The 26,396-nt window shown below is 44.6% G+C and overlaps 1 long non-coding RNA gene across 1 annotated transcript in view; it reads left to right on the top strand.

The window, feature by feature from the left end:
• Positions 1–9,277: 9,277 nt before the first annotated feature.
• LOC144483387 (uncharacterized) overlaps positions 9,278–26,396 on the top strand; it is a 32,530-nt gene continuing 15,411 nt past the window's right edge. The window contains exon 1 of the long non-coding RNA XR_013495994.1: positions 9,278–9,342. This is a non-coding gene — a long non-coding RNA (uncharacterized LOC144483387). The remainder of the gene's footprint in view (positions 9,343–26,396) is intronic.

The following is a 26,396-nucleotide window of genomic DNA, read 5'->3' as shown; positions in this document are numbered from 1 at the left end:
GAAGCATTTCTAGTAGGCAGCTCACCAGCACCTTCTCAAGGCCAACTATGGATGGGCAATAAATGTTGGCCAGCCAGTGGCTCCCATGTCCCATGAATTAATTTTAAAATGCCCGGAAATTATTTTTAATGTTTAAGATTGTAAACATTTACTGTATTCTTTTCATGTTATAATAATCCTATTCCATTCTATGTTGCTTTGGGATCAGTTGTGGTGCATGGTTTATGAGGAGAGACTGAGTAGACTGGAGCTATATTCATTGGAATTCAGACGAATGAGGGGAGATCTTATAGAAACATATAAGATTATGAAGGGAATAGATAAGATAGAAGCAGGGAAGTTGTTTCCACTGGCAGGTGAAACTAGAACTAGGGGGCATAGCCTCAAAATAAGGGAAAGCAGACTTAGGACTGAGTTGAGGAGTAACTTCTTCACCCAAAGGGTTGTGAATCTGTGGAACTCTCTGCCCAGTGAAGCAATTGACGCTACCTCATTGAATGTTTTTAAGGCAAGGATAGATAAATTTTTGAACAGTAAAGGAATTAAGGGCTATGGTGAGCGGGCGGGTAAGTGGAGCTGAGTCCACGAAAAGATCAGCCATGATCTTATTAAATGGCGGAGCAGGCCCGAGGGGCCAGATGGCCTACTCCTGCTCCTAGTTCTTATGTTCTTATGTGTTTAACAGTCAAAGTGACAGACATGATGAGCGAAGGAAACATCAGTGGGCTTCAACACTTTGAGAAAGTTTGTAAATGATAGTAATAACATTTTAGCACAATGCAATATTTCTTTTCCCTGTCCTGTCATTTTGTTTTCGGACTGGAAGCCAAGGACTGCAATATATTTGTAGCATCGTTGTTATCTTCTCTTACAGATTTTAAAAGATCCCCAATATTTATTTTTTTTAATCTTTTCATCCTGACAAATTTGTTACTTTACAAAGAATAACAACAGTGTGTGTGGGATCGCACATTTTAATTACAGGCTGCTGGTGCCTAGTACTAGATGACCTAACTGCAGTTATTTAGGAAAGGTTTTAATAACAGGTTGTGGGAGACCCAGCAGTGTACGTCTCCCTCTGGGGCATCTGGCCTCGACTTTCCTTATTCTGTTGGCATACTGTGGATAAGGAAGTGGTCAGAGGCAGTTGTACACTGAGAAATAACAAGGTAGGAAAAGCCAGCTTCATTATTCTACTTTCACTAACCTGCATTGTGGGAGGCATAATAACCTACACTGTAGGCGAAGAGACAGGCCAGGGTAAAGCAGAACCAAATCAATGAAACACTGTGACCAGCAAAGGAACAGTGGCGAATATGAATTAATTTCACCTCCAAACATTTATTTTTCTGCTAATTTGTTTTTGACTCTGTCGGTCATTTCACACACATTGTGCGGGGCGGGGGCGGGGTGGGGGGGGGGAGGGGCGGGGGGGAGAGGGGGGGGATGAAGTTTAATTCTTTTGCCAACTACCTGCCCTCCATCTCTCCTGTAGGCACTAACAGCTCCGAGGGTGCTGGGCACCTTCTGGCATCTTGCCCAAGTGACCATGCTTCATGCATGAGCATAGAAAGCGAGAGTTTTCCGACTAATCACGGGGCATCTGATCCTGTCCTCACCTGATATCCACATAAACACACTTGTCCGCAGAACTAATTGCAGAGTGATCAAGATCAACAACATCTTTCATTTATATAGTGCTTTTAATGAAGGAGACCACCCTAATGCACTGCACGGGTCATAATCAAACAAAATGCAACTTTGAGACAAATAGGAAGATTTTAGAATAGAATCATCGAATCCCTACAGTGCAGAAGCAGGCCATTCGGCCCATCAAGTCTGCACCAACAACAATCCCACCCAAGCCCTACCCACATAACCCCACGTATTTACCCTTCTAGTCCCGCTGACACTAAGGGGCAATTTAGCATGGCCAATCCACCTAACCCGCACATCTTTGGACTGTGGGAGGAATCTGGAGCACCCGGAGGAAACCCACGCAGACACAGAGAGAATGTACAAACTCCACACAGGCAGTCACCCAAAGCCGGAATTGAACCCAGGTCCCTGGCACTGTAGCAGATAGTCAAAGGTCTTGACAAAGAGATAGGTTTCAGGGAGTCACCTAAAGGATGAGAGAGAGGGAGTGAGGTGGAGAGGTTTAGGGAGGAAGTTTAAGACCTTAGGGCTGCAAAAACTAAAAGTTCAGTTACCAATGGGATAACAGTTAAAATAAGGGATTCACAGGAGGTCAGGATTGGGGTAGTGCAGGGGTCCTGGAGAGTTGTGGAGCTGGGAGAGGTTATAGAGATAAGGAGGAACTCTGGCTGAATTTCCTCCTTCCCAGCTGCATTGATTATGTTGTCTTTCATTTTGAAGTGTCTCAATTCTATATGGACAATGAACTATATTTTGGAAGTTTCATTATATAAGGTAACATTGTCATTATTTTACACCAGCAACATCTTGTAAACAGCCAACAGGTGGCCTAGTGGTCAATATGTTGCTGCGGACCAAGGCAGCAGGAGAACCCCTGTTCTCCTTCGATAACCCACAGGATTTTTAACTATACTAGAACAGGCAAGCAAGACCTCGAATGAACACTTCATTTGCAATCAGTGCCTCCTATTAGAACATAGAACATAGAAAGCCACAGCACAAACAGGCCCTTCGGCCCACAAGTTGCGCCGATCACATCCCCACCTCTAGGCCTATCTATAGCCCTCAATCCCATTAAATCCCATGTACTCATCCAGAAGTCTCTTAAAAGACCCCAACGAGTTTGCCTCCACCACCACCGACGTCAGCCGATTCCACTCACCCACCACCCTCTGAGTGAAAAACTTACCCCTGACATCCCCCCTGTACCTACCCCCCAGCACCTTAAACCTGTGTCCTCTCGTAGCAACCATTTCAGCCCTTGGAAATAGCCTCTGAGAGTCCACCCTATCCAGACCCCTCAACATCTTGTAAACCTCTATCAGGTCACCTCTCATCCTTCGTCTCTCCAGGGAGAAGAGACCAAGCTCCCTCAACCTATCCTCATAAGGCATGCCCCCCAATCCAGGCAACATCCTTGTAAATCTCCTCTGCACCCTTTCAATGGCTTCAACATCTTTCCTGTAATGAGGTGACCAGAACTGCGCGCAGTACTCCAAGTGGGGTCTAACCAGGGTCCTATAAAGCTGCAGCATTATCTCCCGACTCCTAAACTCAATCCCTCGATTAATGAAGGCTAGTACGCCATACGCCTTCTTGACCGCATCCTCCACCTGCGAGGCCGATTTAAGAGTCCTATGGACCCGGACCCCAAGGTCCTTCTGATCCTCTACACTGCTAAGAATGGTACCCTTCATTTTATACTGCTGCTCCATCCCATTGGATCTGCCAAAATGGATCACTACACACTTATCCGGGTTGAAGTCCATCTGCCACTTCTCCGCCCAGTCTTGCATTCTATCTATGTCTCGCTGCAACTTCTGACATCCCTCCAAACTATCCACAACACCACCTACCTTGGTGTCGTCAGCAAACTTACCAACCCATCCCTCCACTTCCTCATCCAGGTCATTTATGAAAATGACAAACAGCAAGGGTCCCAGAACAGATCCCTGGGGCACTCCACTGGTCACTGACCTCCATGCAGAGAAAGACCCCTCCACAGCCACTCTCTGCCTTCTGCAGGCAAGCCAGTTCTGGATCCACAAGGCAACAGCCCCTTGGATCCCATGCCCTCTCACTTTCTCAAGAAGTCTTGCATGGGGGACCTTATCGAACGCTTTGCTGAAGTCCATATAGACCACATCCACCGCTCTTCCTTCGTCAATGTGCTTGGTCACATTTTCAAAGAACTCAACCAGGCTCGTAAGGCACGACCTGCCCCTGACAAAGCCGTGCTGACTACTTTTGATCATACTAAACTTCTCTAGATGATCATAAATCCTGTCTCTCAGGATCCTCTCCATCAACTTACCAACCACTGAGGTTAGACTCACCGGTCGGTAATTTCCCGGGCTGTCCCTGTTCCCTTTCTTGAATATAGGGACCACATCCGCAATCCTCCAATCCTCCGGAACCTCTCCCGTCTCCATCGACGATGCAAACACTCCATTATTACGATAAACAAAATTAGCACCTTTCATTTCCATACATGGGCATCATTTTATATGCCCCTGGCAGGTGTGTTTTGAGTGGTGTAAGGGGGTGCATGGAAAATTGGCTGGGTGGGTGCAGGCCTGGGCTGACAAGTGGCAAGTAACGTTCGCGCCACACAAGTGCCAGCCAATGACCATCTCCAACAAGAGATAATCTAAATATCGCACCCTCAACATTCAATTGCATTACCATCGCTGAATCCCCCACCATCAACACCCTAAAAGTTACCATTGACCAGAAACTGAACTGGGCCAGCCATATAAATACTGCGGCTACAAGAGCAGGTCAAAGGTTAGGAATCTTCCAGTGAGTAACTCACGTCCTAACTCCTCAAAGCCTATCCACCATCTATAAGGCACAAGTCAGGAGTATGGTGGAACACTCTCCACTTGCCTGGGTGAGTGCAGCTCCTACAACACTTAAGAAGCTTGACATCATCCAGGACAAAGCAAACCACTTGATTGCTACCCATTCTACAAACATTCACTCTCTCCACCACCGACGAACAGTGGCAGTTGTGTGCACCATTTACAAAATGCACTGCAACAACTCAGCAAGGTTCCTTCAACAGCACCTTCCAAAGGCATGACCACTACCACTCTAACACTGTAGGTGTACCTACTCCAAATGGACTGCAGAGGTTTGGAAGGTGCTGTCTAAGGAGCCTAGGTGAGTTCCTGCAGTGCATCTTATAGATGGCACACTGCTGCCACTGTGGCCGATGCTACTGTGCGTCAGTAGTGGAAGGAATTAATACTGAAGATGGTGGATGGGATGCCAATCAAGCAGGCTTGTCCTCGATAGTGTCGAGCATCTTGAGTATTGTTGGAGCTGCACTCATCCAGGCAAGTGGGGAGTATTCCATCACACTCCCGACTTGTGCCTTGGCTTTGGGGAGTCAGGAGGTGAGTTGCCACCTGCAGAATTCCCATCCTGTGACCTGCTCTTGTAGCCACAGTATTTATATGGCTAGTCCAGTTCAATTTCCGGCAAATGTTGATAGTGGAGAATTCAGCAATGTTAATATAAACATAGAAGATAGGAGCAGGAGGAGGCCATTTGGCCCTTCGAGCCTGCTCTGCCATTCATTACGATCATGGCTGATCATCCAACTCAATAGCCTATGAAATAGCCAACTCAATGCCATTGAATGTTATGGGGAGATGGTTAGGTTTTTTCTTGTTGGAGATTGTCATTGCCTGGCACTTGTGTAGAATGAATGTTACTTGCCACTTATCCCCCAGGGCTGAATCTTGTCCAGGTCTTGCTGCATATAGACATGGACTGCTTCAGTATCTGAGGAGTTGCGAATGGTGTTGAACATTGTGCAATCAAAAGCAAATATCCCTACTTCTGACCTTCTGATGGAGGGAATGTCACTGATGAAGCAACTGAAGATGGTTAGGCTGAGGACACTAACCTGAGGAACTCCTGCAGCGATGTCTTGGGACTGAGATGATTGATCTCCAACAACTACAAACATCTTCCTTTGTGCCAGGTATGACTCTAACCATTTGAGAGTATTTCCTGATTCCCATTGACTCCAGTTTTGCTAGGACTCCTTTTGCCACACTCTGTCAAATGCTGCCTTGACGTCAAGGTCATTCATTCTCACCTCACCTCTGCCACTCAGCTCTTTTATCCATGTTTCCTTTAACCAACCATCTGATATCTAAGAATTGGACTGTTTCCTGTAATATTGGCACCATCTTACCATTAGAAAATTGACTTTACTGGGGGATTGTTTTGTTGGTCAAATTATTTAGGAAATTCTGGCTATAGTAATTTAGCCAACATCTTAGAATTTTCAGGGAGATAATATGTAGCATAAATTTTTAATTTTACATAATACAAATATAATTTAGGCAATTCTTTGTACAGTCAACTTTACGTTGGGCTTAACTTTACAGCCCAACTGAGGGCAGGAAAAGAGATGCCAAGGCTGGTAAGTTGGGGTACTGTATCATTGGTGGACCTACCACCAGTCCACATGCCCCTACCACCAGTCCACATGCCCCTACCACCAGTCCACATGCCCCTATCCCTCCACCATGTTACAGGTGGACAGGGAGGCATGAGGTGGGTCACCTCCTATAGCCCAAGTGGGCAAAGCATACCCAGTTAAGGGCCTCATCCTGTCCCTACTCTGTTATAACAAATGAGGAGAGGCCTTTGCCCAACATGCAGCCTGGCAGCTTTAATCCTGCTATTTGCTGGTCAGTGAAAGGGGTGCCTTCTTCCTGTGGGCTCCATGCCAATCGGAAGCCCCTCCCACTCACAGTTTTGCTTCCTCGTGTCCACTCTCTCTCATCTGCCCCAGCCCACCTCACTGAATCCTGTCAGCCTGACCCCAGGGAGATCTTAGACTTACCTGAACATCCGGCTCCATCGCTGAATGTCACCTCCTTGGTTTACCTGTAGCACCCGCAATGTGGCACGGTGGCACAGTGGTTAGCACTGCTGCCTCACAGCGCCAGGGACCCCGGTTCAATTCCGGCCTCGGGTCACTGTGTATGTGGAGTTTGCACTTTCTCCTCGTGTCTGCGTGGGTTTCCTCCAGGTGCTCCGGTTTCCTCCCACAGTCCAAAAATGTGTGGGTTAGGTTAATTGGCCATGCTAAATTGACCCTAGTGTCAGGGGGACTAGCAAGGGTAAACATGTGGGGTTATGGGGATAGGGCCTGGGTGGGATTGTGGTTGGTGCAGACTCGATGGGCCGAATGGCCTCCAATGCACTGTAGGGATTCTATGACTCTATGAATGGCCATTGCTCCTGTTTGGTGCTGCCAATGTGCCAAGTTGCCTGTCTCCGATTGGCTGGCAGTTCTATGAGGTGGGACAGCCTCCTGGAGATAGATGGAAGACCCACATCATACTAATTAAAGGGATGTCCCAAGCAGAATCAGTTGGCTGTGCAGAAAGGGCTCGCCCCAAAATTTATGCTGAGGTGTAGGGAGGCAACCCTCAGTGTGAAACTCAGCCCCATGTTTCTGATTGACAACCACATCTTACCCAATGAGCAGCAGAATCACCAGAAGGTGAGACAAATGACCAGGTATTGCTTTGGAGCCAGTAGAAACAGAAATACTTCCCTGACTCCATAGTCTTTGTGAGCATCTCATGCTGCTGCTGTACCTCAGCCTCCGCTGTTCCCTCCTCTTCCTCTCTTGGAACTCACCTTCCTTATCTTCAAATGCATGAGTTGCCTGTGGAGGCACTGTCGCCATTCACTGCTCACGCAAAGGCTTGAGTTTTGAGGAATGGGACAAAGTGGGCAGCTCTGTCAGAGAGATGGTGCAGGCGCGATAGGCTGAATGGCCACCTTCTATGCTGTGAAATCCTAACATGAGGAATTCTCACCATAAAATGCTCAAAACAAATTTAAAAAGGAGATTTACTGCATCCTCCACTCACTCCATGCAGGTTGGTCAAAAGTTAATCCAGAAAAGATTTAAAATCAACAGTTGCCCTCATCTCTTAAAGTAGCTGTAGTTAAATCAGATGCAGATTGGCTTTAATATTGTAGTGGGTCCTTAAATAATTAATAGCCTGAAGCTGTTTTGAATGGCCAAGTAATAAGATCTGAGGACAGGGTCCTGCTATCTGTTAACAAGCCTCAGCCTTCAGAATGGCATCGTCCCAAATTCCCACCCCCTAAGTGTTACTTTTGGAGTGGCAACTCTGCCTGAAATACACACTGTGGTCAAATTTCTGCCTTGGGCACAATTGACAATTGGACAAATTGTGCCCAAACTGCACTAGGTTTTAGAAGTCTATTTTCCACTCAAACTTTACTTGCACATCACCAAATATAACTTCGGCCACAAGCCACCGCAATCCTCCAGTGTTTTAGAGTGTAATTTAAAGGGGAAAAAAATTGCTTTAAAACATCTGTGTTATATTCAAGAATGGAAATTGCTGCAGTTTAAATAATGCTGCTGAAAATGGTCTTATCCCAGAAAACAAGCACCTAGTACACAAGCTGTGAGTAACCCAATTTTAAATAACTGAAAAAGACATTAAAACACTATAAAGGCCATTTTGTAGTTATATTGGGCTACAGTAGACAGTTTGTTAGTAAATTAAAATATAATTTTCAAGCTTTTAGAATGCTGTGAGTCAGCACTGCTGCCTCTCAGCTCCAGGGACCTGGGTTTGATTCCCGGCATGGGTCACTGTCTGTGTGGACTTTGCACATTCCCCCCGTGTCTGCGTGGGTTTCCTCCTGGTGCTCCAGTTTCCTCCAACACTCCAACGACGTGCGGGTTAGGTGGATTGGCCACACTAAATTGCCCCTTAGTGTCAGGGAGGCTAGCTAGGGTTATGGGGATTGGGCCTGGGTGGGATTGTGATCGGTGCAGACTCGATGGGCCGAATGGCCTTCTTCTGCACTGTAGGATTCTATGATTCTATGAACGTGCCATTTAGTGTCCTTGCGCCAAAAAATCAGCTTGATTTGAAGAGCTTCCGAAAAGGCCCACACCCGGGCACAATTAGTAGAAATCCGCAATGATGTTTAATTTGAACTGGAGGTGTGGCTAGTTTTGTGGGTGGGTCCAGTTCCTAACATGATCATTTTAAACTAGCTCTAAAGGTCATGGAAATTCTGCGCTCATCCGTGTTGCTTCAGTCAATACTGGTAAACTGGTAATACTAGCCCAAACTAGCAGAAATTCCAGATCAAATTCATCTACCATTTCCAGAAAGAATACCAGTCAAAACTGAATGAGTTGGCAAAGAAGAACTCTGTTTCCCTCCCCATAGTTGCTGCTCGACCTGCTGAGTATTTGCAGCAATTTCTGGTTTTATTTTAGATTTTCAGCACCCACATACTTGACTTTGATATATTGTTCTGAAATTTCAGAGGGGTAATGTTGAGTCCAGAAAGCTATAAAGTGCCCCAGCCAAGGTACTGTTCCTCGGATTTCCAGCAACTTCATTAGAGTAGCGCAGGAGTCTGTGGACAGAGGGCTCAGAGTGGGAGCAAGGTGGAGGGTTAAAATGGCAGGTGACCAGAAGCTCAGAAACATGCATGCCGACTGAAGAATCCCACAAAGCCTTCACTCAGATCGTATCCTGTCTCCTAAATGTAGAGGATTAATGTGCAGCATATTGAAGGAATTATATGTAAATTAATGCTTCAACTGGAAGGAGTGTTTTGGAGCCGTGAATAATGAGAAGGGCAAAGGTAAAGGGGGAATTGTTACATCTCCTGTGCTTTCACGGGAAAGACCCCTGGGGTGGAATTTTCCTGTCCCGCCCGCCACGGGAACCGTAGCGGGAGGGGACGGCGGACCATGCAGAAGGTCTGTTGACCTCGGGCAGGATTTTCCGACCTTGGGGCGAGCACGGCCAGAAAATCCCACCCCAGGTGTCTGACCTTGTGTGAGCATTCAATCTTTCAGTCTGTTTTGTTTGCAAAGGTTAAGTTCTAAGCATAGAAAAATGATGCAAAAATAATAAATAACATTACAACCGTCTTAAACAAATGGAGAGAAAGGGTTCCTGCAGTATTTTCTGAAAAGCTGCATAAATTGCACAACAGAAAATTCCAACAAAATCCTATGTTAGTTTAAATTTTAATTTTCTAAATGTTTCAATATCTGTTTTGTAATTTGATATTGATTTTTACAAAGAGGACAACCGCAGACAAATGCCAATCGATGAGTACTGCATTTTTCTGTTAAAAAAGTAAACCTAAAATTTTTGTTCTTGTATGATGATCACAGAAAATTGCAAAAAAGCCTTTTTTGTTTGTGACATTTTATTTGTGTATCTGGCGATTGGACATATCTGGACTATCAGAAAAGCATATTAAGTAACTGGATATGAGGTCCGACATGTCTCTAGATTCACAGATCCAGAGGTAACAAACACAATGTGGTAGAGATTTGTCTAGACCCGTTATCAGGCCCAGAACCTTCAGTGCACGCCCACAACCAGAAGGCCCGAGGCTTGGCCTAAAACTGGGCGTTTGGCCTCATTTCAATAAATTTGGCAATCTGTTGGTGCCTGTCATGTCTCCACAGGCAGCTCAGACAATTCAAAAAAACAAATTTCAGGCCATTTGCCTCACCAGCAGCAGCCCTCAGGCAGTTACCCGAGGAAAACATGGTTAGTGAAGTGGGAAAGGGTGTGTGATAGGAGGCCAGCCACAACCATTGGAAGTGCTTTGGAACCAGAAGGAGCATTTCACATGGATTGGATCCAAAGATGTAAACTTCATTTCCTTGGTTGTGATTATTTGCTGGGCCACAGCGAATCCTGAGCGGAGCAACCCCGACCCCTGAACCACTCGAGAGTAACTCAATCTTGCTGAGGGATCCGAGGGTATTAATTGAGCCACTCATTTGCATATGTAAAGAACCTCGTGCCTGGCAACCAAAATGACATTGAACCATATTTAGCCATCCTGGGGGTGCAGGGCATAGCCCTGCAAGATTGTGTATTTTTCCATTTGGATAACGTACAATTAGGATTCATTTGTACCCTAACCGATGCTCTTGTTTAATATTTTAAAACGTGTTCAAAATTAGACCAATAAGTTTTCATTCAATTATTGTAGCCAGTACTCTTTAAATAATAAATGATAATTGTGAAAATTGTGGGGTTTTATTTCCTTGCTTACAAATTCGTAAATATTGAGAAATTATGTTCTGAAACTGGTCTCCAAAATGTTAGAAATCCTAAGAGCAAAGCACAAGTGACATGCCACAGACTGCAGTAGATACTGCTGTCAAAAGTGGAAAACAATGCTTTCCTTTTATGAAGACTTTCACGGTTTAACATTTCCAAGTTGGGTGGCTGGAGATTAAAAGAGTTTCTGTTGAACTACTGAGCTCTCAAATCCTTTGGTCCAAGGGAATACAACCTTTCTGCTGCGCCAATTTACCCTTTTGATCTGAATTTTGCACTATAATACTATCCCTTAATCCTCTCAGCTCTCTCAGTCTTGGGAGCAGGGCCTTACTTCAGCATTAAATCTAATGTTACTGGGGTCTCAATAACACTTTCTTCTAAATCTTTTTTTTACTGTTAATGCATATTATTATCACATCACTGAGACATACACGGAAAAATTAAGATGAAGTTATATCACTGCAAAACTGCAATATTGATTCTGTGCTGTATTTGATTTTAACACAGTCCACTTAATTCTGATAAATACATTTAGGATAATGTTTCTAACCATTAAGAGAGATTTCATGACATTTCGCTTTGTAACATTGCATGTAAATGGTAATATTCTAAATGTTTCATGATAATAGCAGGTATAATTAATCTCCTTGAGTTTAAATAACTGAAACTAAGACATCTTTACAATATGCGACTTTGTACAACTTCGACATGTATCATACTGATGGTTGTCTGCAGCTCCAATAAAATTATTCTCATCATTGTTTTGCTGAACGTTAGTCTGACAGGCCTCTTTAAAGAAACCATGACAACAGTACAGATTAAAATAGATAGATTGAACCATAGGTGCCAGCACCATATGGGTGCAGTGGGCAATGAGTCACTTCTAATCACAGTTAAGAAAATTGCGAGGGAGAAATTCAAATTTGGCAGGAGTTCCAATCAGGCAACAACAGATCACTCGCCCATTACGCATCAGGCCTAGTTTTTCTTTATGTTGGCTTCAACATTATTTTCTTTGAGAAGAGAGATGTAAATGAGGTGTACAAAATTATGAGTGACCTAGATAGATAGATAGGAAGGACCTATTTCCCTTAAAAGAGAGGTCAGTAACCAGGGGGTATAGATTTAAAGTAATTGGCAGAAGGGGGCAGCACGGTGGCACAATGGTTAGCACTGCTGCCTCACAGCGCCAGGGACCCGGGTTCGATTCCTGCCTTGGGTGACTGTGTGGAGTTTGCACATTATCCCTGTGTCTGCGTGGGTTTCCTCCGGGTGCTCTGGTTTCCTCCCACACTCCAAAGATGTGTGGGTAAGGTTGATTGGCCATGCTATATTGCCCTTTAGTATCTCAAGATGTGTAGGTTAGGGGGATTAGCCATGGTGAATGTGTGGAGTTATGGGGAGAGGGCCTGGGTAAGATACTCTGTTACAGGGTCAGTGCAGGCTCAATGGGCCGAATGGCTTCCTTCTGAACTGTAGGGATTCTATGATTACAGAGGAATTGAGGTGTTTTTCCACTCAGAGGGTTAGTGGTGGTTAGGAATTCATCGCCTGAAATGCTGATAGAGGCAGAAACCCATATTTTTTTTTGGAAACCTGAATATGAAATTGAGTGATGTAAACTGCAAGGCTACAGACCAGCTGAGAATTGGGATTAGGCTGGATAGTTCTTCTTGAGTTGACACAGTGACACAGACATGGTTGGCTGAATGAACTCCTTCTGAGCCATGAACTTTGAATGGGGTAGATTTTACTGACTGAGGGGGAAGGTGAGGGGGGGGGGGGGGGGGGGCACTACCTGCACACCCAAGCTAAAGGTTTTTGGGCATCTCACCGATAATATTTTGGAGGAGCCTTATCAGGTGAGAGTGGGTCTTCTGCCCCATCAGGGACAGGAGGTTCCACCCTAGACAACTGCTGCCATTCTGATTGGCCGGCAGCTCTGTAATGCCAACAGCTTTAGTGGCCACTGCTGGGACTATTGGCAGTCCCTGAGCGGAAGAGGTTGGATATCAGACTTGGGAAGCCCGGAGATTTTGGGAGGACACAGCTGGAAGATCCCGGTGAGGGGTGATGCAGGGTGAGGTGTCGGGTTAGAGAGGCCAGGGGTGAGGGACAAAGTGTGGGGCTACCATCCTAGTGAGGGGGAGGGGGCGGTGTCCATGATAGACACAGAGGTCATCCCAAAAGAGGTACACCCCCTTTCCTGTCTGCCTTTAAAAATTGCAGTGGAGACAGAATCGGGCCTTTAAGTGCAGTTAGTTGTTCTCAAAGGCCTCAACAAGCTTCCTGATGCCTTACCCACCCCCCTTAACATGGGGGACAGGCTGGGGACAGATGGAAAGTCTGTGCGTTGGCCACTCACTTTATTTTACGTGCTCCCCTGCCTTTAAATAAGTCCAGTAAGAAGTTTAACAACACCAGGTTAAAGTCCAACAGGTTTATTTGGTAGCAAAAGCCACACAAGCTTTCGGAGCTCCAAGCCCCTTCTTTAAACTTTCTCAAACCTTCCGCAAACTTTAAATAAGTCGGCAGAGGGCTGTAAAGTTCACACCTAGGTTTCAATGTCTTTGTGTCTAGGTGCATCACCCAATGAAATAACTTGTACCTGAAGTAAAGGAAGAACAATTATCTGATGCATGTGTCAAAATAAGAATTTATTGATTTATTTAAAAGATCAGCTCCCCAGATGGTACAGTGGCTCAGTTGCACTGCCTGGCAATGCTGAGTTATACTAAGAAGGTCTGAAGTTTACAATCTTTTACTGTACTGAGTGGCTGAACTGGGCCTGGCCATCAGCTGATGTTCCAGAATTAGGTGTTTTAACACATCTGGGTTAGGGAGGAGAGATATTTGTTGGGCTTCCTCCTCCTGATTGTTGTCTTGTGACCTCTGTTGGAAAATGTGTGACTGTGGATGGCAGGTGTGATAGGGTTACAGAGTCCTGTCTCTCCAAGTTTACATTCTAGGTACATGTATGAAGAATGATCACTTTGAGTTGGTTAGGAGAGAGCTTCCTATATCTGTTGTTAGGATAAGTAGAGGAAGAGTAAACTGTTGCCCTATTTTTCCACTCCTCATTTGACCACAACAGGTTTTTATTAAGAAAGAGTATGCTTGCTCAATTCAGTGATTGTTTAACTGTTTACATGCTGTGACTGTAAAAGATACACATGGACAGGGAGGAAACTGGAGCACCCAGAGGAAACCCACACAGACACAGGGAGAATGTGCAAACCCCACACAGGCACTTTAGAGAAGGAAATCTGCCATTCTCTCTGGTCTGGCTTACATGTGACTCCAGAGCCACAGCAATGTGGTTGACTTTCAACTGCCCTCCAAGGGCAACTAGGGATGGACAATAAATGCTGGCCAGCCTGCGATGCCCATGTCCCATGAAAGAATTTTTTTTAAACTGTAGAACTATGGGCACAAAGGTTGAGATAGTAGGGATTTGTCTTATAGACTGATCAGCTACTAAATAGACAACCCGAGCGTTGATACTGCCCATGTCCCTTTCTCCTCGCTGAAAATGATTCACTCCATTCCCATGATGAAAAACAAAATAGGAAAACTAAAACACAGAAAAATGTTACAAAGTTCACAATCCACCAATGATATAAACAGTGTGCAGCACAATGAAGAATTCTTCCTCACAGCCTCACTTTAAGCAAAGCTTTGTCATGATTATTTCCTATGTTTTGTACAAGATTAAACAAGCCTCCTCTCTTTCTGATTGTGGATTAAGATATCAGGACCTCCGAGGTGCTTATTAACCCCTTCACCACGCTTGAGATTTTTGTATCAAGTCAAAAATATAACACTATTCTTAATTCAGGTATCAAACTCTCAGGATTCAACGCAAAGTTGAACAACATGCAAAAGGACACAAAAGGACTTGTACCCTGTGATGCTTTGCCTCTGTAACATGCAGGTAATATCTGTAACAAGGAAACACACTTAACTCTGCTGGTACCAACTCTAATTGTGTCATATTAGGAATTTCAATCTTGTTCACCCCATTTTAACTGGGAAAAGCACTACCTTGCACAGAAACTAAACACAGATCCCAAATCCTTCTGCGTAAGAGAGGAACATGGTCCAATGCTCCATGGTTTACGTTTGAAGGGAGTTGCTTTAGCAGGAGCTTGTAGAAGCAGTGAAATGTACAAGACCCACCACCCATGTGTCACCAAGGAATTTTATAGCACTTAAGTAATTTCTTGCCCGTCCTCTGAATACTCACATCGATGAGTTTCAGGTTCAGCGCGCAAACAATAAAACTGACATTTGTAAATTTTAAGCCTTTTTATGTGTCATTAATGCAACAGCAGGAACATTTTTGAAGATATTAGCATGATAAGTAAACAGACAGTGACCCCTGGAATACTCTGTTTCAATCCTAATAGCATCTAAAGGGCTTAATAAGTGTTTGCTTGAAGTTAACCAGTCACCAAGGTAATGACAGATGAGCAGAGCAACTATGCAGTTCAGGCAGTAATCAGGTTAGAGTTGGGCGATGATATAAATAATTTGATTACCTTGCTAAACACTTGCAGTGACCAACTCTGTGCCAACTTGTCCAGCCTTTACAACTGGTGTTCAAATATTTGACATTCTTATTCGAAGAATGGAAGCAATGAATACAAATGGAATTGACTCCTGTATATGATCTTGTTGTAGTATCAATGGCTGATATTTTAATCTTAATGTGTATATGGTGCGGGGGTTGGGGGTGGAGGGAGCTCGGTGGAAACAAACAAAACGTGAAACCTCTTGAGCATATCGTGCCTGAGTGAGTAAAGCACATTACATGGCTTGCAGCCCTGGCCATGGTATTCTTGAATAACGAAGGGAGACCACACCTTAGATAAACCTGCCGTGATACAGAGTTTGCAAATAGTTCTGCTGTGCAAGCTGTGGCTTGCCTGTCACTTACATCTGAGTTCTGTTTTTAGCTTGTGTTTCTTTAGGATAATTTGTTCTGGTAAAGACCAACGAAGCAAAATCTGTTGATCTTTTCTATTTCTTTCCTGATCAACACCTGTGTGACTTGGCACTGTCAAAATGGATAGAAGCAATAATTGTCTAGGGGGTGGGGAGGGGGGAAGCGAGGGTTGACAACAGTCTTTTGGAATTCTGCCAAAACCGTTCAGCTGAAGCAAAGGCAGCAGTGTGTGTGCAGGAGGGGCTCTTCCCATTACACAAATGTCATTCAAACAGAAAAAGTGCAAATGTAAAGGTCAAATATATAGATTATAAATAGGATTCACCACCCAAAGGAGAAAAAGGACAGAAATGTATCCATCTTTCGATGGATTTAAGCTTTACTTTGCATCGTTTTGCACTGCACCCAGTTAGGTAGAATTTTCAAATGGCAGGGGGGTTATTTTTGGCTTAACAGTGCTTGGGCAAGCTGCAAAGTTAATTGAAGTTCAATAAACAAACTCTGTTATGGTTCAGTTTAATTATACATTGTGCTATTTGTTGGTTCATAACAGAAGGTTCACAAGTACAATTTTTTGTAAGGCCCCAGTAGCCCCACAACACGTTGTCCAGGAAGAATTCTGGACATGGTGGAACCACAGGTCACAATTCCGTAAGTGAGCTCCAAGCAACTAATTTATCTCCTAATTATTTTGTCAAACGTGTACAAGATAATTGTGATGTCTGATTTTCCAGAGCCAGGTTATGTCAGGAGTGAAGAGATAACCCAGGGGTCTGTCAGTGATATTAGCACTCATGCGGTTTGACAAAGCGCAACTGTACCATGGGTGTCTGATGTTAAAACTTCAAAATTACAGAAAAAATCCTGCCAAGTTGTGGGGACAGAATCTCGTGCGAGACAGTGACCGGGCACAATGTAGGCGGTTTGCCCATTGAAGATGCCCAGGCAGAAATCCAAAATGACTTCCAGGTTTGGGCCTCCTCAGCATTTTTTTGGTAAGCTGCAGGTGCCACACACGTACTCTGCCATAGCTGGTGAGAAAGAATTCTGACCAGCTCATGCACGCAGCGAACAGGAAGTAGGATCTGTTGGTGGTAGGGTTGTAAGGGATGACAGTTGCTGCAGAGGAGAAAATGAGAGTGGCGGGGTGGGGGTGGCGGGGGGTGGTGGTGGGAGGGGGGAGGCAGGAATGGATGAGCGGCAAGCTAGAAGAACTCCTGGCTGCACAGATAACTTTTAAAAAACTTTTAAGCAAATCATTTAAGGGTTTCTCAAATTCAGACTTGCATGCAACGCACATGGTTAGCTCATTTCTCCTTGCAAGTTGCAATCAGACTCTTCCAGCAGGTGCAGCTGTCTAATATACATATTTAAACAGCCTCCCACATGTTCTGGGTGGAAGCGCTGGTTGCACATTTTAAGATTGCTCTGAAAGTTGACACTGTCTACACTTCCTGCTGACTCGGGAAAGCAGCCGGCATAATTAAGGATGCCATGCACCCCGGACATACTCTCTTCCGTCGGGAAAAAGATACAAAAGTCTGAGGACACATACCACGGTGGCACAGTAGTTAGCACTGCTGCCTCACAGCACCAGGGACCGCGGTTCAATTCCGGGTCGCTGTCTGTGTGGAGTTTGCGCATTCTCCCTGTGTCCGTGTGAGTTTCCTCCGAGTGCTCCGGTTTCCTCTCACAGTCCAAAGAGGTGCGGGTTAGGTTGATTGGCCATGCTAAAATTGCCCTTAGTGTCCTGGGATGCATAGGTTAGAGGGATTAGTGGGTAAATATATGGGGGTAGGGCCTGGATGGGATTGTGGTCGGTGCAGACTCGATGGGCCGAATGGCCTCTTTCTGTGCTGTAGGGATTCTAAGAGATTTCTAAGGACAAGTGGGTCACAGTTAGGAAGGGTAAAGTCATAAGGGTGATGTACCAGAAAGTACCCCAGTGGCAGTCTCCCATAATAGTAAGGGCTGGGCAACAGATGGGAGAGGGGAAGGGAGTGAGCAGTCAGTGGAGGGATCCCCTGTGGTTGCCCTCCTAAACAGGTATATTGTTTTGGGTTCTGTGGAGGGGGATGATCCTCCAGGGGTAAGCCATGAAGACCAGATCGCCTGCACAGAGACAGGCTCAGAGGCCCAGAAGGGAAAGAAGGGGATTAGGAGAGAAATAGTGGTGGGGGATGCGATGGTTAGAGGCACGGACAGGCGGTTCTGCGGGCGCGAACGAGACTCCAGGATAGTAGTCTGCCTCCCTGGTGCCGGGGTACTGGATATCTCCGAGAGGGTAGGAAGCGTATTAAAAAGGGAAGGTAATCAAACAGATGTAATTGTACACATTGGTGAAAATGACGTAGGTAGAAAGAGCAGGGGGGTCATACAAGAGCAATTCAGAGAGATGGGTGCTAGGCTAAAAAATAAGGCCTCTAGGGTAGCAATCTCTGGACTGCTCCCAGTGCCTAGTGCTAGTGAGGCCAGGAACAGGGAGATTCTACAATTGAACACGTGGCTAAAGGACTGGTGCAAGAGGGAGAGTTTCAAATTCATAGATCATTGGGAAGTCTTCATGAGAGGATGGCACCTGTATGGAAAGGATGGGTTACACCTTAACTGGAAGGGCACAAATATCCTGGCTGGGAGTTTTGCTTAAGTGTTTCGGCAGGGTTTAAACTAGTGTGGCAGGGGGGTGGGGATCAAAACAGTAGGTCAGTAAGTACTGAGGCTGGGGTCGAGCTGGGGACCAGGGCAAGGCTAGCTAAGAAGAAGAGCATTCTGGAGCAGGATGACCTGAGTGGGCCGGAGGTCTGGAGTGCATCTGCTTCAATGCGAGGAGCGTAACGGGTAAGACAGACGAACTTAGGGCCTTAATGCTTATGCGGAATTTGGATGTGGTTGCGGTGATGGAGACATGGTTAAAAGAAGGACAGGACTGGCAGCTGAATATTCCGGGGTATAAGTGTTTTAGGCGAGATAGAGGAGGGGCTAAAAAAGGTGGGGGAGTAGCGGTATTAGTTAGGGAGCATATTACAGCGATGCAGAGGGTGGACAATTTAGAGGGGTCATGTAATGAATCGCTGTGGGTGGAGCTCAGAAACAGGAAAGGTGCAATCACTATGCTGGGGGTATACTACAGGCCACCCAACAGCCACGGGAAGTGGAGGAACGGATATGTCAGGAGATTCTGGATATGTGCAGAAAAAATAGGGTTGTTGCAGTGGGAGACTTCAATTTTCCTGGTATAGACTGGAAAGTGCTTAGGGCTGGGGGTCTGGACGGGGAGGAATTTGTAAAATGCGTACTGGAAGGTTCTTTGGAACAGTATGTAGATAGCCCAACTAGAGAGGGGGCTATACTGGATCTAGTTCTGGGAAATGAGCCCAGTCAGGTTGTCAAAGTTTCGGTAGGGGAACATGTGGCAAATAGTGACCACAACTCTGTTAACTTTAGGATGAGTGTTGTCCTAAGGGTAGGGTGCTAAATTGGAGGAAGGCTAACTATAGCCGGATTAGGCAGGAATTGGTGGCCGTTGATTGGGAGAGGCTGTTTGGGGATAAGTCCACGTCTGGCATGTGGGAGTCTTTTAAGGAACAGTTGATAAGGCTGCAGGACAGGCACGTGCCTGTAAAATGGAAGGATAGGAAAGGTAGGATTCGAGAGCCGTGGATAACCAGGGAAATTGAGGATCTGATCAAAAAGAAAAGAGAGGCTTACGTTAGGTCCAGGCAACTGAAAACAGATGGAGCTCTGGAGGAATACAGAGAGAGTAGGAAAGAACTCAAACGGGGAGTCAGAAGGGCAAAAAGAGGTCATGAAATGTTCTTGGCAGATAGGATTAAGGAGAATCCTAAGGCATTTTATTCATATGTTAGGAACAAAAAAGTTGTCAGGGAAAAAGTCGGACCTCTCAGGGACAAAGGAGGGGAATTATGCTTCGAACCCAAGGGAATAGGGGAGATCCTAAATGAATATTTTGCATCGGTATTCACAAAGGAGAGGGACTTGTTGACTGGGAGTGTCTCAGAGGGAGGTGTTGATCCGTTAGAGAGAATCTCCATTACAAGGGAGGAAGTGTTAGGTTTTTTAGGTAACATTAAAACTGACAAATCCCCAGGACCTGATGGCATCTATCCTAGACTGCTCAGGGAGACAAGAGATGTAATTGCTGGGCCTCTGACGGAAATCTTTGTCTCTTCATTGGACACAGGTGAGGTCCCTGAGGATTGGAGGATAGCAAATGTGGTACTGTTATTTAAGAAGGGTAACAGGGATAACCCGGGTAATTATAGGCCAGTGAGCTTGACGTCCGTGGTGGGGAAGTTGTTGGAGAGGATTCTTATGCGCATTTAGAACAGAACAATCTCATTAGTGACAGACAGCATGGTTTTGTAAGAGGGAGGATGTATGCGCATTTAGAACAGAACAATCTCATTAGTGATAGACAGCATGGTTTTGTAAGAGGGAGGTCGTGCCTTACAAATTTGGTGGAGTTTTTTGAGGAAGTGACAAAAACGGTTGACGAAGGAAGGGCCATGGATGTCGTCTATGGATTTCAGTAAGGCATTTGACAAAGTCCCTCATGGCAGGTTGGTTAAGAAGGTTAAGGCTCATGGGATACAAGAAGAGGTGGCTAGATGGGTAGAAAACTGGCTTGGCCACAGGAGACAGAGGGTAACAGTCGAAGGGTCTTTTTCCGGCTGGAGGTCTGTAACCAGTGATGTTCCGCAGGGCTCTGTACTGGGACCTCTGCTATTTGTGATATATATAAATGCTTTGGAAGAAGGTGTAACTGGTGTTATCAGCAAGTTTGCGGATGACACGAAGGTGGCTGGACTTGCGGATAGCGATGAACATTGTCGGACAATACAGCAGGATATAGATAGGCAGGAAAATTGGGTGGAGAAATGGCAGATGGAATTTAATCCAGATAAATGCGAAGTGATGCATTTTGGAAGAAATAATGTAGGTGTGAGTTATACAATAAATGGCAGAGCCATCAAGAGTATAGAAACACAGAGGGACCGAGGTGTGCAAGTCCACAAATCCTTGAAGGTGGCAGCACAGGTGGAGAAGGTGGTGAAAAAAGCATATGGTATGCTTGCCTTTATAGGACGGGGTATAGAGTATAAAAGCTGGAGTCTGATGTTGCAGCTGTATAGAATGCTGGTTAGGCCACATTTGGAGTACTGCATCCAGTTCTGGTCACCACACTACCAGAAGGACGTGGAGGCTTTAGAGAGAGTGCAGAGAAGGTTTACCAGGATGTTGCCTGGTATGGAGGGTCTTAGCTATGAGGAGAGATTGGGTAAACTGGGCTTGTTCTCCCTGGAAAGACGGAGAATGAGGGGAGACCTAATAGAGGTGTACAAAATTATGAAGGGTATAGATAGGGTGAATAGTGGGAAGCTTTTTCCCAGGTCGGAGGTGACGATCGCGAGGGGTCACGGGCTCAAGGTGAGAGGGGCGAGGTATAACTCGGATATCAGGGGGACATTTTTTACACAGCGAGGTGGGGGCCTGGAAGGCGCTGCCAAGTAGAGTGGTGGAGGCAGACACGCTGGCATCGTTTAAGACTTACCTGGATAGTCACATGAGCAGTCTGGGAATGGAGGGATACAAACGAATGGTCTAGTTGGACCAATGAGTGGCACAGGCTTGGAGGGCCGTAGGGGCTGTTTCCTGTGCTGAACTGTTCTTTGTTCTTTGTTCTATAGATACCAAACAACTCAAGAACAGCTTCTTTCCTGCTGCCATCAGACTTTTGAATGAACTTACCTCTCATCAAGTTGATCTTTCTCTACACCCTAGTTATGACTGTAACACTACATTCTGCACTCTCTCTTTTCCGTCTCTATGAACGGTATGTTTTGTCTGTATAGCGCGCAAGAAACAATACTTTTCACTGTATACTAATATATGTGACAATAATAAATCAAATCAAATCAAAAAGTTGATTCAGGCAGGCAAAGGGATGCCCAAAGTCACCATCAGATTTTTGTATTTTGCTGGCCACCCAGTTGACAAAGTGGAAACTACTGGCCAGCAGATGACAATCTCTCTCCAACTCTTCAGAACATGGTACTTCAAGGACCATCATTTCACCAGTCATCATGGCCGGAAAGCATGCGAGTGGCATATTATTGAGGCCCAGCCATTAAACATTGGTCAGGCTATCTCACTGCAGCAAATCAATAGGCCAGCTTGTCGCAAAGCCATGTTCCTGTCCAGAAATCAAAATCTACCATGTGTAGTCGCATGTTTCGCCCACTTACAGCTTCATTTCGTGCCTCCTAAGGACTGAATTATAATACACCTCCATGAGTAATGACACAAAAACCACATCTAACAAAATAGTCATTGGGTGGTAAAATGTTCAAACAAATACAGGCCTCACAATGGATACCTTTCATCTATAATTCTATTTTGTCTTTCTTTTCATAAATACTGAAATAACAAGAACAGGATGAGTGTTTTTTCTGACGACACATCTTCCATACAGTAAAACATGCAATGAATTGGAAGTAGGTGATTCCTATTGAACTCTCCAGAAACATTACCACGTCTACTGGAGAGGTAAAGACACGGTCAGATGCAAAATATGTAAGTAGATGAGAGACCGGGATTTAAGTATTACATTTTATTCTTTGCGTGCGTCTCAGAACAAATTTATGTTTATTTGGAAAGGTCACCCAAAGAGCATAAGGAGGAAGTAAATTATCTTTTTAAAGAGTCTTAATTGGATCTAAGAATTGGCAGTTGGCTGCATTCTGCAAACTACAAACAATCAGCAGATCATCCCACCCAATTAACAAAGAAGTTAAGACCTCGAATGTTAAAGTATAAAACAAGGCGTTTTATTTTAGCTCTGCCGCCTTTGTCACAAAGGTAACATCCGATTATACATGGTTTAATAATTTCTCCATAAACCACAGTCACATCTGTTGATGGAGCAAACTTGCTGAATGGAACATGTTTGTGCTTTAATGTGAAAGTCTCGGAGCCCATTGCATTGTAAAATTTGCTTATATAAGGACAATCATTGGCATTTCTAATTAGTGCTTGTTTGAAACACCTTTACATTTTAATTAGTCAACATCAGTAACTAGCATACAACGCATTCTGATGTGTGATTTTTGCTTGTTTACATGGTAAAGGTTGAGCAGCACAAGATTTATTCTAATATACAGGTCAACGTTCTTTGTTATGGATTCATTCTTTGTTGAGGCAGCCATTGGTCACTGATAGTTGGTATCACTTTGACCTCTGAGTCAGAAGGTTATGGGTTTAAGTACTATTCCAGGGCAGATTGTAATAAGTCCAATGGGGGCTCGCCCACTGGCTGGAGAACCACGTTATTTCTCACCAGGAAGACCAACTGTAGGTAATCAGGCACTTAGCTGGACATCATCAAGCCTCCTACTCAATCAGGCCCCTGGTCAGGTGAAAAACCTGCCACCAAGAGTAGCTGGTCAATCAGAGGCCAGCACCTCTCCAGTACTGGCAGCACCACTGGGATTGGTGGCCACTGCAGATACTGCATGAGCTTACAGGAGGGATCAACCATGGATTGCCTGAAAAAGGTGAGTAGGGGCACGATGGGAGGGGGGATGTGGCAAGGGGAAGGGGTCCAAAAGCAAGGGAATGGATATGGCTTTCAGCAGGATCACCTCCCCCTCTTTCTGAAGCTAGGTCCCTCGTACAGGAACAGGGTCAAGTCAGACACCACTACCCCCAACATCCCAACCCAGTAGACCACTGGCAGATTGGTGGAAGTCCAGAGCTTGATCAAGGAAGTTGGAAAGGAGACTGGGTTCTCACTATGCACCCTTCCTTCCACCTGTTCAAATGCCCCCTCCCAGACTCCAAACCTTCTTCCAGGGGTGGGAGGAGTGGGCATTAAATTCCTCTCCTGTTCTTGAGCACAATAAGTAGGGCTGCTCCTCAACCTTTGTATAAAGCAGGGAAACACAGATTATTGAAATATTACTCCTTTGCTAATATTAGTAATGGAGTAAAAGATAAGCAGTACTAGTGTTTTATGAATGGGGTCAAAATCATTTATTGCGATCACACAAATTGATTGATAACACTAATCAATTCATCCATGTAATCTAAGTCACATTTAGATGAATATACAGATGATAAACCTTTTCTGTAAGAATTGTGAATAGCCTGTAACGATTCAGATGAAAAATGACTAATAGCTCCCTTGATGGGTACTATGCAAACCAGTAGGTTCCAATCATGGTCCTTGCTGAATTCACTGATTTCAATTACTATGGAATCTGGCATGCTAGAATTGGCCTCAGCACCATGGAATAGCAAAACAAAAATTGGGCAAGGGGCAATTTTTCTCATTCTTCAATGAATGAGAGCAAATGCATGGCGATCTGGTGGGATAGAATTAAGTCTAACTTTTGCATTTAAACAGTCTACTGTCTGAACAGTGGCTACTTTCACTGGATACTGGGGTAACTGACATTATGGAGCCATTGTCAACAAAATTTGAATGGTGTTGAAAGAGGAAGGAATCAGAGAAATTTGGCCAAAGTAAACACACTTGCAACACCCAAGAAAGGAAAAATGATGTGACATTTATTGCACATAGGGTAGATTTTGTCAGATGCTATCACGCCGAATGGTGGGGTGCTGCTCACAGTTCTCTGATTTGCACTGTGTACAACCTGCTGTCGATATAATCAGGTCTCACAAAATTCACCTGATAACCTACCGTAAACATAGGGACCTGACAACAAAATTTAAGCTTCTATGTTTAAACAACAATTGAAGAAAGATTGAACAGTTTAGGCCGAAACTCTCTGGAATTCAGAAGAACGAGGGGAGATCAAATTGAGGTATACAAGATGATAAAAGGTATGGGTAAAGTAGCCACGGAGCGGATGGTTCCTCTTGTGGGGCATTCTAGGCTGAGAGGTCATAGTCTTAAGATAAGGGGCAGCAAATTTAAAACAGATTTGAGGAGAAACTACTTCTCCCAAAGAGCTGTGAATCTGTGGAATTCGCTACCCCAAAGTGCGGTGGATACTGAGACAGTGAGTAAATTTAAGGAGGAGTTAGACAGATTTTTAATTGGTAATGGGTTGAAGGGTTATGGGGAGAAGGCAGCAAAATGGGGATGAGGAGCATATCAGCCATGATCGAATGGTGGAGTGGGCTCGATGGGCTGAATGGCCTAATTCTGCTCCTATATTTTATGAACTTATGAACTTTTGAACTACTACCTGGTGAGTGTGAATTAATCTATATGCTGCAGCTATATTCAGCTTGTGGCACTAGCCAGAGGTCACAAAAAAACTTCTCCTGTATTTAGCCCAGCAGTAATAAAGGAATTCAATTTAAAAATAGGCCAGATCTGTATTTGGTGGCCTATAGACCACACCAATAATATAAATGCACTTTTTAAGGACAGCACAGAGGCAGAGTGGTTAGCACTGCTCTGCCTCACAACGCCAGGGACCCAGGTTCAATTCTGGGGTGATGATCTGTGTGGAGTTTGCACATTCTCTCTGTGTCTGCATGGGTTTCCTCCGGGTATTCCAGTTTCCTCTCGTAGTCCAAAGATGTGCAGGTTAGGTGGATGGCCATGCTAAATTGCCCCTTGGTGTCTAAAGAAGTGTAGGTTAGATGGATTAGCCATGGGAAGTGTCTGCAGTTACAGGGATAGGGCAGGGGAGAGGGACTGGCTATGTTACCCCATAAATAACTGGAGTTAATCTGTCAGAGAGTCGGTTAGGTGGATTAGCCATGGTAAAAATACATGGGGTTATGGGGATAAGGCAGGTGCTTAAGATGCTCTTCCGTTGAGTTGCTGCAGACTCAATGGGCCAGATGGCCGCCTCCTGCACTGTAGGGATTCTTTGGTAAGATATGCCCTTGTTTATCCTCCCACAATACAGCATGCTCTGCACACTTTCTGCCTGGTGTTTTATTACCTTACAAGGCCACTAAAACAGGTGATATTTGGCCCAATTTAATCCCAGTGATCCTAAAGACCTGTAGCCATTATTAGTTGTTGATTCTACAATCATAGCTTTTAAAATTTTGCTAGTGTCTTTAATCCAGTCATGTTTTACATGTAACCATAAATCTTTTATGTAATTGCATAAATGTCATAATTAATAGCAACGTATTTCAGTTAATAATAGCACATCTTGATACATACTATAGGAGTCCTTCTGCAAACACCAGCAGAAATTTCTTACTACTAACATTGGAGATTGTACTTTTTCAGTCAAAATCATCAACCACAATTCCTATCTGAATGGTTAAATATAGCGGTTGCAATACTGATGGATCAAGACTAGTATGTCATTACCTCAAACTTAGAAGTTAACCCCTTACAAGGCCTGATGTAAAATGTCTCTTTAGCAATCCTTGTGGTTCCCTCTGAGTGAGCTTGTCAAATTAGTGCTGAATTATAGGCACTACATGCAGTGGGTTCACGTCTGTCAGGGAGCTGGGTTACAACTACCCTTCAGTTAGGAATCTTACTAGCCATTAGAGACCAGAGATTTAATCCTATCCATCTGCATTGAATTCAATCCCAGTATTAGGTGGTGAAAAGGACAGTGTTCAATTTGGTGATTATAACCAGCAATATACCAACATGTGAAACTTCTCTGGATCTCTGTACTGTGGAA

This window comes from Mustelus asterias, chromosome 3 (genome assembly GCF_964213995.1).
Source record: "Mustelus asterias chromosome 3, sMusAst1.hap1.1, whole genome shotgun sequence".
Lineage (NCBI taxonomy): Eukaryota > Metazoa > Chordata > Chondrichthyes > Carcharhiniformes > Triakidae > Mustelus > Mustelus asterias.
Note: the sequence above shows the minus strand (reverse complement) of the source record. Positions and strands in the feature narration are given on the sequence as shown.